General features: G+C 39.6%; 1 long non-coding RNA gene across 1 annotated transcript in view; it reads left to right on the top strand.

The window, feature by feature from the left end:
- The window catches only part of LOC137440358 (uncharacterized), a 24,095-nt gene extending 13,341 nt beyond the window's left edge, over nucleotides 1-10,754 (top strand). The window contains exon 3 of the long non-coding RNA XR_010987105.1: nucleotides 10,724-10,754. This is a non-coding gene — a long non-coding RNA (uncharacterized lncRNA). The remainder of the gene's footprint in view (nucleotides 1-10,723) is intronic.
- The last annotated feature ends 217 nt before the right edge of the window (nucleotides 10,755-10,971 follow it).

The following is a 10,971-nucleotide window of genomic DNA, read 5'->3' on the forward strand; positions in this document are numbered from 1 at the left end:
GGACTAGCTGTCAGTGAAGCACTAGAAAACAGACGAAAAAAGCACACAGGAAGATCAGTCTGCTGCCTCACTGTCTTTAGTTTCTCTTTTCCACACCCAAAGTCGCTCCTGCCTGTTCAAGCACTACACAGGGAATATGCCAGAGAAAACAAGTGCGGAACAAATGCATTCAATAAACACAACTGGCCTAACAAATGGTGGGTGTGAAGCAATCTAATACTCCTCTAAGGCAAAGCTTCACGACCAAGATAGAATTTTGTCTTGTCCGTCTAAATGATACATACTCTAAGCAAGTAGAAGCTTGCTGTGTATTGGGAAACAGTGTTTCTAGTGCTCACAAAAGTAAAATTGTCTGGAATAAGTCTTTCAACTGTGATAAACAGGTCTGCATCCTGTACTATGCTCGGGTTTAATCTATTTCCTACACTAAATGAAGAGGAGTGATGGTTGTGAAAGCAGGCATTTAATAACCCAGATAAAGCAGTTCTGTAGATGTACAGATGGATAAGTCACAGCGAGAAGCTCCATTGACATTAGTGCCTACAGGCTCCAACCATGGGCTAATGACCCCATCTACCAGAAGTCATCCCAGCTAGAGTTGGGTGAGAACAGTTGCATAATGCTGCTGTACAACTGTCTTTATACATTCTCCAGAAATGTCATGCTTTTTGGACAGAGATAAAAGGGATTTCAAGAGGTCTAATGAGGAGATCTCACCTCTTATTAACTCCTCCACAATGCAGGATGTCAGGATTTCTCCTTAGCAATCTCCCTATGGGAGATCTGCCTCTTCACACTTCCCTCTGGGATTCTGTGAAGGCCCTTTCCCCCACATGTGATCCAACATTTACTAAACAAAATTTTCAACAGAAAGGGGAACTAATATTTCTTCCCCCCTGCTCTTTTCTTGTTGGTAGAAATACCTTCTAGATAACACAGGGACACCAAGAAAGCACAGAACTAGAGCTTGTCAAATACTAAGGAAATACATTCTGTCGAGAGAGAGAGACACGTAGTAGGGGAAATTTTTAAAATAGCTGTATTACTGAAGGTGTTTAGCACCACCTATTCTATGGATGCTTGGGGAAACACTTCTGAAACTTTTAGAGCATCCTAGAAGTTCCTCTTTTTTTTCCAGTTCGTGATAAAAACATCACCTTTAAATTCTGGTAGTCTTACATTGCAGCCCAGTATACCAGCATGGAGGTACTGGGATTTGTCAGATCCTTACGGCACTTAAACCTCAGCCCCTACCCGAGCCCGGCTTTCGGGGGAGCGCGTTTGCGAGCGACAGAAGTGCGGCTCCGCTTCGTATCCTGCAGAGGGCGCCGGAAGACAGCACAGAGGGGCAGCGGCCGCAGAGCGGCTTGCAAACCTGCAACGGCTCCGGCGGCCCCGGCGGCTCCACCTCGCCAGGGCAGCTCCCCGCCTGGAGGGGCACGTCCCACTTGTACGACGCTTTGCGGAGCGGAGCTAGCCAGGCAGCTGATCGGTAGCAGCAGCCGTGAACAGCTCGGCTGCAATTCCAGCGAGGACTAAAATGTGGCTTGCTTGTTACTTTCTACGCGTTAGAAAGAAAGGTACATCAATGCGTTAAATGGGTGGTGACAGTCGTCCTGCACGCAGAGGAGTCTTCCTTTAGCTGAAAAGGCAGGCATACAATTGTGGTGTCACTCACCGGGAGAGCTTTTCTTGAAAGCTGAAAACCGCGGGTTAAGGGAAACAAGAGTGATGTAATAGAAGTGATGTAATAGAACATCGTGTGGTTCGTAATTTTTATTTTATTTTTTTGTATCTTAAGCTTCTGAAAACCTTCAAAACTAGTTTCTGCAAAGACAGAAGCAGAACGGTAACTATATGCATTCAGCACAGACCCCTTCCTATACCTTTGTGTCATAACTATTATCAAAGAGAGAAAGGCCACCATAGCAAGTACATCTCTCTCAAATCTATTAATTTCTTTTTAATGACATGGACTGTTCTTCTTTACCTGCTGCTGGCCAAAGAAACCAGGCAGAGGAGGTTCAAATTTAACACCTCAGCCAAAAGTTGGCACCTAACCAGCAGCCTGAATCAGCAAAGCCTTACAGTGAAAGCCCCAATGCTTTCCAGAAATAGGAGGGGCTTAAGGAACTGCTTACAGTTAAATATCTGCAAGGGCTTTGCTGCATCTGAGCAGCACAGATGCACAGATGTCAGCCCTAGGCTTACACCTCCTTCTTGGCAAGAGAGTTTTGGTCCTGAAAGGAGTAATACCAACGAGTTTGGTACTTCATGGACCAAATCTGATAGGAACATTTCACACTTGCACAAATGAGCGTCCTGCAGGTTTCTTCTCAGGCAATGCCACAAGTGAATGAGACGTTTTCTCCCTGTTCATTGAAAGTATTGATAGGACAGTTTTAAATACAAGAAAGAAGAATACCAGGAGAACCTGAGATTCCCTACTTCATCTCAAAGGGTTGACAAATGTGTCTTTAATATGTTTTGGTGTTCTTGATCATCATGTGATTATGTCGGTTAGTTATTGAGGCAGGATGAACAACTGGCAGCTCGCCTAAGTTAATTTTCTACACAAAATTGTTGGTAGGTGCAATTCTGACAGGTTTTCAGCATCATCCCATTTTTTTTTTTTAAAACAAGAAAAAGAATCCCCTGGTTTCAAAAAATGTGTATGAGAATCAGGGGTGGTAAAATAAAAAGAACGAGCCAGCTATTTGTATGACGCAGGTCAACAGATATGAACCACGGAGACGCAAAAATTAGTAGAATTGGACAAGCTAAGGATGGAGCTTGGCATCTTCAGGAAAGATGGACAAGTGCTACTATGTGTACAGCCATTGCCTTAGCCCATCATTCATCCTTTAAAATTGAAATAACTAAATGCAGTGTGTATGCTGGAGGGATTTGCTGGGGGAGGAAACATTTCTTTCTCTCTAGTAGCAAATGACACCATTGAAAAAATGGGTAATTAATCAAGCCTGTATAGCTCTGATATTATATCATAATAAAATTGATCAATTGCAGGGTGTACTCTGCTGGAGACTGGTAGGAGACATTAATTACTCACCTGGACATATTAGGAAGTTTGGTGTACTATGTTTGGCAGTATATCAGGGAAGCCTGTCAAATGTCATCTGGCAAAAAAATGGAAGAAAAAAATGGCCCCATAGGACAAAAAAACGTGTGTGTGTGTGTGTATATATCTATATGTACACACAAGTAAATTGAATTATAGAGAGGATAAAGATTTAAAATGAGATTTTTTTCCCCCCCTTGGCTCTAGAGAGTGATGCAAGATACAGTAATTTGTTTAAATAAGGCATGACACTTTTTTTCTGACCTGGCTCATAACACCTGAGAAGCATAAATCATCAGTATTTCTTAATCTTCCAGTAATTAATGGCATTCTAGAAAGCAGGTCTTGGAGAAATATTTCCTGCAAAATGTAGTGATTTTTTTTTAATTAAAAAATAGATGGGATAAGAATAGGGGTTTGAAAAAAAAAATGCTATGAAGAATGAAAGTGAATAGAAACAAAATAAAGAATGATTTTAGCACCATAATTGTCCTCAAATTGAAAGAGGTAAGGTACAAAGAAAAAACAGAGATGATACTGCAGGCATGAGATGAATTGCAGGAGGTTCATCATGAAGAAAAAGGAGCTTTTGGGGTAACTAGCATCAAAAACATAATACAGCTTTAGCAATCAGATCAACAGGGTGAAATTGTACTGTGGGAACATATAGTAAAAATAACATTAGCAGAAGGTGTTCTCCTACTGCCAGATCTGCTAAGCAAGTAGGAACATCATTTTGCACCAGCTGCAGCTTCCAAGTGGTCTACAAATGTGACATATGGTCTACAATACATAGATTTGTGCTATAATACTATGGCTGCCCCCCACTGTACCTAAGTATCTAGGACATATGCTAGATTAGATTACTTAATTGTGCATTACCTGGCATCTGTAGGCATTAATTTACAAACTTCTGATAGATTTTTGGTGTTTTCTTTTATTTTAGGGAAGAGTTTTTCTGAATTTTTTGTGCAACCACATTCGGTTCCCAGTTTAACATCACAATGAATCAAATCTTAGTTGCGGGCCTTATGTTGTTTTACTGTGTTGAGCATGCAAATCCATATGTAGATTTGTTTGCTTTGGCTATTTTATTATGCTGGGATCTGTTCAGGGGTGGAAATGTTTCGCTGAAGCTAAGAGGATTTCTAGGGGGCTATAAGCACACAAAATAAATTAAGGTCTAATCAAGAAAGAGAATTAAAAATAGAGCAGTGAAGGCTTTGTGTCAACATGCACCACCTATAGGCAATGCTAAAGTCAGGGTAGCTTGTGCATCAGGCTAATCTTTAAAAGGATACATTGGTGGTTACATAATAAATAAAGATTTAATGCAAATCAGTAAAATGAAAAAGAATCCTGCAGTGCTGCATATTCCTCATAGCTTTGCTGCATGGTGAACTCTTCATGCTGACCTTTTTTAGTAGAGCAGAATAATTGCAGTCATGCCTGTGTTTATTGATTGTACCTTTTAAATGTTGGTAGATTAATTATCACTGTGAAATTGTCCCTTCTTCTAGAAGATGTACCAGCAAATTGCTTGATTGTGTTTTTGGTGTACTTTTGCCCCCAGGATTTAAAATTTCATGAGATATTTGACATTAATTTGTTCCACATACCAAAAAAAATTGATTATTTAATTTTTGTAAAGGAATTCTTATTTTACTCCACAGAGTTAAAAACTTCAAAGCTACATAATTCTTACTTTTATTTCTATTTTGGATATAGGAAAAATTACCTTGTGTCCTATTTGTCCTGACAGAAAATCACATTCAGCAGAGACCTCCTCATGTGTCTCTGTTATTTCATAATTCCCATTCTAATCATACAGTCTCCTAGTAGGCAAAGAGTTGGACTCAGCAGAGGAAAACCTCTTGAGAAATAGCTTAGCTTTTAAATTCCTTTATTTTAGCAAAGTAATGACTATGTTTGCATTCTCTAACATGTCTTTAAATGTGAGATTATCGGTATAATAATGTAAAGTCCTCAAAATAGCTCCATCTGGTTTAGCCACTACTGCAGCAGAAAATCCTGTCTGTGTTGGATATGCCCTGGAAGGAAAGTCCATCTCTTCTCTCTCTCATCCACAGTTTTACAAGCTTCATGAATTTCTGTTCCATTTTTATGCAGGAGAGAAAAAAGGGAATAGAAAATCTCAAAGTGCTGAAACTCGAAAGGATATTTCCATTTACTCAGGTTATGTTATGTTTAGGTTGCTATGAGACATTTGGAGAGCCAGGCTATGTGTTCTAAAAAAAAATCAGTTATTGTCCTTGAAATTTTATTGCCATAAGACCGTGTTTTGACAAGGCTTGATGTCCATTTTGCATTGCAACAAGCTATCATCTAACATAACAGTGCTGGAATAATCTAGCACATAAGAGCTAAAAATGGACAAGAGCGTGAATGAATTTGCATCTAAACCTGTTACCACCTTACATATTGATCTTAACTAATGGAGCTTGACAGGGTATTTTTTTTCTTCACAGCTAGTTGCCTCTTCAATTGATAGGGAGTGATACCTTAATCTACAGATTTGCAGGAGTCTAGATATATTATGAAGGAAATTCACTGCCTTTTTCTTATAGCCTATCTTAAACTGAAGCTATTGTTTGGGAATGCACATGGGGATGGAGGATGAACTGCTGTCAGAGACAGAGCAGCAGCCTGTGCTTTAATCTGATCCTGTAAACGTTTTTACAAACCTATGAAATTATATTGGGTCATCTAATAGCATGAGATGAACAAAAGTAAAGCAAAGAAGATTCTTCATTTTTGACTCATAAATTATTTTGGCTTACAATAACGTAATTAGTTTGAGGCCATCTAGACAATGAGGAGCAGAAGGTAGGAGTTCTAGTTTGTTCTTCCATTATTAGACTTCTTTTTTAACATTGTATAACTTCCCAAGATTCAAGAGGACTCTCGTTTTGTAGTTGGCTGTTGAGGAAAACAGGGAGCAGCTAAACTGTAATTTAGCAAAATTTTATAATGCATGGAGCCATATGTAGGCAACATAATTCGTACCTAAGAAAGCATGAACTTTCTGGTCATTCGTGGGAGAGCTTCACTTATGATTACTTATGAGTCATGAGGCTGGATGGTTGGACAGTACACTGTCAAAAACCATTTTTATCTTTAATCTCTTAGTGTGAATATGGCCTCTTTCTTAATGAAAGCTTTTGTGTTTGTGCATTTATCTGCCTGTGTGTCTCAGATCACCAAGCTGAAATACAGCTCTTGGAGTGGTGTTTTCAGTTGGAAGTTTTACAGGAACAATGTCAGAAAGCTTAATTCTCATTGAGAAGTACAGTGGCTCAGTAACACAGGTCATTTGAGGATGCTGATGCAGAAACATGGGATTAAATCAAAATTATATTTCCCCTTAATATTCCATCAGAAGATTATTCTTATCTCATATCATTAAATCACATAAGAACTTAAGATGATAGCTAAACACAATTAGAATTTCCTAGAGGATATAGCAGGGCATTGGAATATGGGTCTAAATACATGTACAAGAATCATGTTCTTGTTCAAAAGGATTCTTTTCTTCGGGCATCCTGTAGTGATTAAGCAATTCATACTGGAAGGTCATTGGTCTAACTCTCCCATGTGCAACTGAGAGTCTTACTAGGTGGTCCAGGGCAACTCAACGCCACTCCAGATGAGGCCACAACATTGAAATGTCATGGATGTGACATACAAAACTTAAAACTGGGAAAGAAAGCTTTCTAACACAATTGAAAATTACTTGCTTCATATAAACTATGTGGTTAAAGGAAGGGAGAGGAGCTGCTTGGCTTTTCCAGCTCTCTTTTTAATTAAGTGTGCATTACTCTTTACTGTATTTGCATTACACATTTTCTGAAAGAAGGGAACTGAAACTTTCTCCTGTCCATTAAAATAAACATTGTTATTATCCTGGATAGGATACAAAGTGCTGTTAGAAAGGAGATCCTCAGGGAAGATCATAGGCTTAACAAGGTGATTTCCATGATCAGTTGTAAAGGTTGTTCAGTTAGAGGTCAGGAATATGCTTAGGCCACCATCAGCAATGTAACAGACATTTTGGTGTTTTCATTCTTATTTTGAAGCAGCAGTTGTGTTTCTTTATATTAATGAGTTTAGACCAGACACAAGTATTTGATTGCTTTCTCAATTTGCTGGTTGCCAAATGTTGTACATGAACATCAGTCTACCTAAATGAAAAGCATGCATTTGCTGTGTGAATGTTGGTGATTATTTCACATCTTAAAAATGAGGAAAGTATTTATTCTTGGTATCATAATTTACTTTGATGATGCTGACAGCTTACTTAATAAAAATGTTTAAAATATTCCAAGCAATCTTCAACAATGAGAAATGAGTACCCATGAAAAGTTGTCAAATAATTGAAGTAAAAAGCAGAAATTCCTGTATTGACTTTATACTAATTCAGGTTTATCACAATTTTAATCCCTTTGCTGCTCTGCTAATTTATTCTAACTTCTTCCACCACTTAACTCTTCTCTCTCAAGGTTCAGATCCAAAGAAAAAACTTGCATCTCTAAAGAAGGATTTAGATAGGATGATGGTATCTATGACCAAAACTTAAGTCTAAAATCTACCTTTGCTCATCTGCCGCTATTGCTGGAGGCATACCATCTCACTCAAGGTCTCACTGGAAAACTTTCCAGGAAAATTGCATTTTATGGAGTACTTGGGCAGATTGCATATTTCAGAACCCAATAGCTAATGAGGATTCATTCAGTTGCCTCCTCAGTCTTTGTTCACACAGAGTACCAAAGCATCAGGGAGTACTGTGACTGGAGAGGCTGGCAGAGGTGCAGAAAAAAGAGCAAGGAAGAAAATGACCTGGTATCACAGGGCTCTAAGATTTTGCAGGGATCTCAGGTTCTGTTCAGGGATAAGGGTTGCATTTTATGCAGTGCTTGTTTAATGGAATTTCTCAGTAAATCTTGTGCTAATTTGAATATATTCCACTTTGATTTTTATTCCACATCTAAGCAGAAATTATAGCAGCCTTGTAAAACTCTTGGGGCAAAGTTTTCAAGAGTTGCTAACTGAGAATTAAAAACTAGTTTTCTAATTTTTATCATAATAAATTTCAAAAAGAATAAGGAAGCTCTGGCATCCACTGAACCTGGGCCACACCAGGGTCTATACCTAGCATCCCTTATGATGACAGAGCCCATGTTTCAAGCCTAGTTTTACAATGGAAGGGTCTCTCCATAGCACATAGAGACTGTGCCATTAGGAGATTACTCATTCACTGAAAGGCAGAAACTACTTTTCTCTCCCAGGCTCATGCAGCCCTGAGTCAGGAAATAAGGATGTGGTTTATTTATAATGAAGCTATCTCCCAGTGCCGCTGTGATGCTCATTTGTCAAACACTCATGACAACTTGTTAGTGCTCTGTCCCCCCAGAAGGTAAATTCATCCTCATCTTCACGCACTAAATGCCTTCTCTGGCCTAGCGGGTGTTGCCCTGATCCTTTATCAGCTCCTGCTGCCTTTTCCTCTTATTTATCAAGAGATGGCAGCAAAAAGCCATTTAACCTTTGATCTCAGTCCTTGGGCCCCAGTCTGTCACAGAATCATGGCAACCTCTACCCACCCACCTAACTCATCCTACCAGCATGCATTAGCCCCTTCTGGTGTGTCAGTTGGGAGGGCAGTAGGAGTGACAGCCAGGACTAGGCACTTGTCACAGAATCACAGAATGCTAGCAGCTGGAAGGGACCTCTAAAGATCATCAGGTCCACCCCACCCCCCCCGCCAAAGCAGGCCACATGGCAATGCATCCAGGTGGGTTTTGAAAGTCTCCAGAGAAGGAGACTCTACATCCTCTCTGGGCAGCCTCTTCCAGTGCTTTGTCACCCCCAAAGGAAAGATTTTTCTTATGTCTAAGTGAAACCTCCTGTGTTCTAACTTGTGCCTGTTGCTCCTTGTCCTGTCTCTGGGCACCACTGAAAAGACTATCACCTTCATCTTGATACTCACTCCTCAGGTATTTATAGATGTTGGTAGGATCCCCTCTTAGCCTTCTCTTCTCGAGTAGAAACAACCCCAAGCATGTCCCATACACATCAGTAACAAGCGTGGTGCAGTGCAACCATTCAGGCCCATGGCTGGTGCTGTCACACCAGGACGTTTCTTCACCAGCCTTTCTGCATCCCTGCCTGCACCCTACCTCAGGGTCAGGCTCAATGAGGGTCACACCCAGATGTAGCAGCAGCTTGCTGTGACTGGCATGTAATCCAATGACAGAAGGAGACAGAGTTGCCCAGCACAATAAATGAGGTATTCATGGGACTTCCACTGTGGCAGAAAAGGAGGTGCTGTAAGGGTGAGGTGGTAGGTGAAGGGGAATATTTCTTAAAATGAGCAGAAAAAAGCTAATGGTTCGGAGCACTTAACATAATGCATGTGAAGAGTAAATTATTTGGGGGGATGTAGCCCTTGGTTTTATCATGGTGGCAATTCCCATTTTAGAAAGGATCTCAAAATACTCAGACTGTGCATTGCTATCACAGTACTAAGTCCAAGTTGGGGGACACAGGAAGGAGCTTTCTTATCCACTGTGACATGCTGACAATTCATTTGCTAGAGTGACATTTGTGAGAGGGGAAAATTGGTAGCATGATATGTCAATAGAGACAGCTAGAAAAATTATTTTTAAATTAGACAAGATTAGAAATATTGCATCTAGCCCTATTTTGAATAGGCTTTCATTTTCTTGTTAAAGAAAAGAATAATTGTCAAAATAATTGGACTTAAACTGGATGTTAAAAAAAAATTACAGTGATCATTAGTGAATTGCAGGACACTTCATTATCAAGTGTTGCAGGATGCTTTGAGAAACTGGTTTCAGATGAAGAAGATAGAGTCAGCTGCATTTAAAGTCAAGGGAGTTACAGTGTCACTGCTTACTCTTAAATGTCACTGAGGAGCTGTCAACAGGTATGAAGAGGTACCCATCTGCTTAAGCCACCCAGAGCCTGCTCAAGCCTTTCTCATTTGGAGATAGAGAAGGAAAAAAAAAAAAGTGTGGAGGGAAACTAGAGGATGAAAATAGCAATGTACCATAGGAGATGGATTCAGCCTCTGTCAATATCCCTATTGAGTATTTTTTCTGCAGGCAAAATAGAGTCCCTCCATAATGGTTCATTGCAGCTTACCTGAGATTAGAATTTGATCTCAGCAGAAACAGCAAGCAACAGAAAATAAGATCTTACATGGAAGCTTTCTGTTGTGATTAATTGTTTTATCAAATGTTCCTGTTGGTCATTTTCTGTTACCCTATAAAGGGTCAATAAAACTCGATAGAATATAATGTAAGTATTGTTTCTAAATGGGTGGATTTGTCATTTGTCAAATAAACCCAAATCTTGAAATAAGCAGTTTTCTTGATTGTTTAAAATTTCTTATATTCGCTCTCACTTTGTAATTTTATTAATCAGGTATAATATCAATCAACAGTGTTAGACTGAGAAGATTTGTTGAAAAAAACAAATCAATTTGGTAACTGGAGAGGTAAATAAACATATGAAAAAATGGATAGATTACATAAGGGGATAATTTCTGAGGCATGCTTGACATTTAATGAATATTACATTATCATTTTTATTTAACAATAGAATAGAATAATAGAACGATAGAACAAACCAGATTGGAAGAGACCTTCAAGATCATCGTGTCCAACCCATCAACCAATCTAACCCACCTAAACAACTAAACCATGGCACAAAGCACCCCATCAAGTCTCCTCCTGAAGACCTCCAATGATGGTGACTCCACCACCTCCCCCAGGCAGCCCATTCCAATGGGCAATCACTCTCTCTGCATAGAACTTCTTCCTAACATCCTGTCTAAACCTCCCCTGGTG

This window comes from Melanerpes formicivorus, unplaced genomic scaffold, assembly GCF_026170545.1.
Source record: "Melanerpes formicivorus ecotype bairdi unplaced genomic scaffold, bMelFor1.0.p_v2 SCAF_2843, whole genome shotgun sequence".
Taxonomy (NCBI): domain Eukaryota; kingdom Metazoa; phylum Chordata; class Aves; order Piciformes; family Picidae; genus Melanerpes; species Melanerpes formicivorus.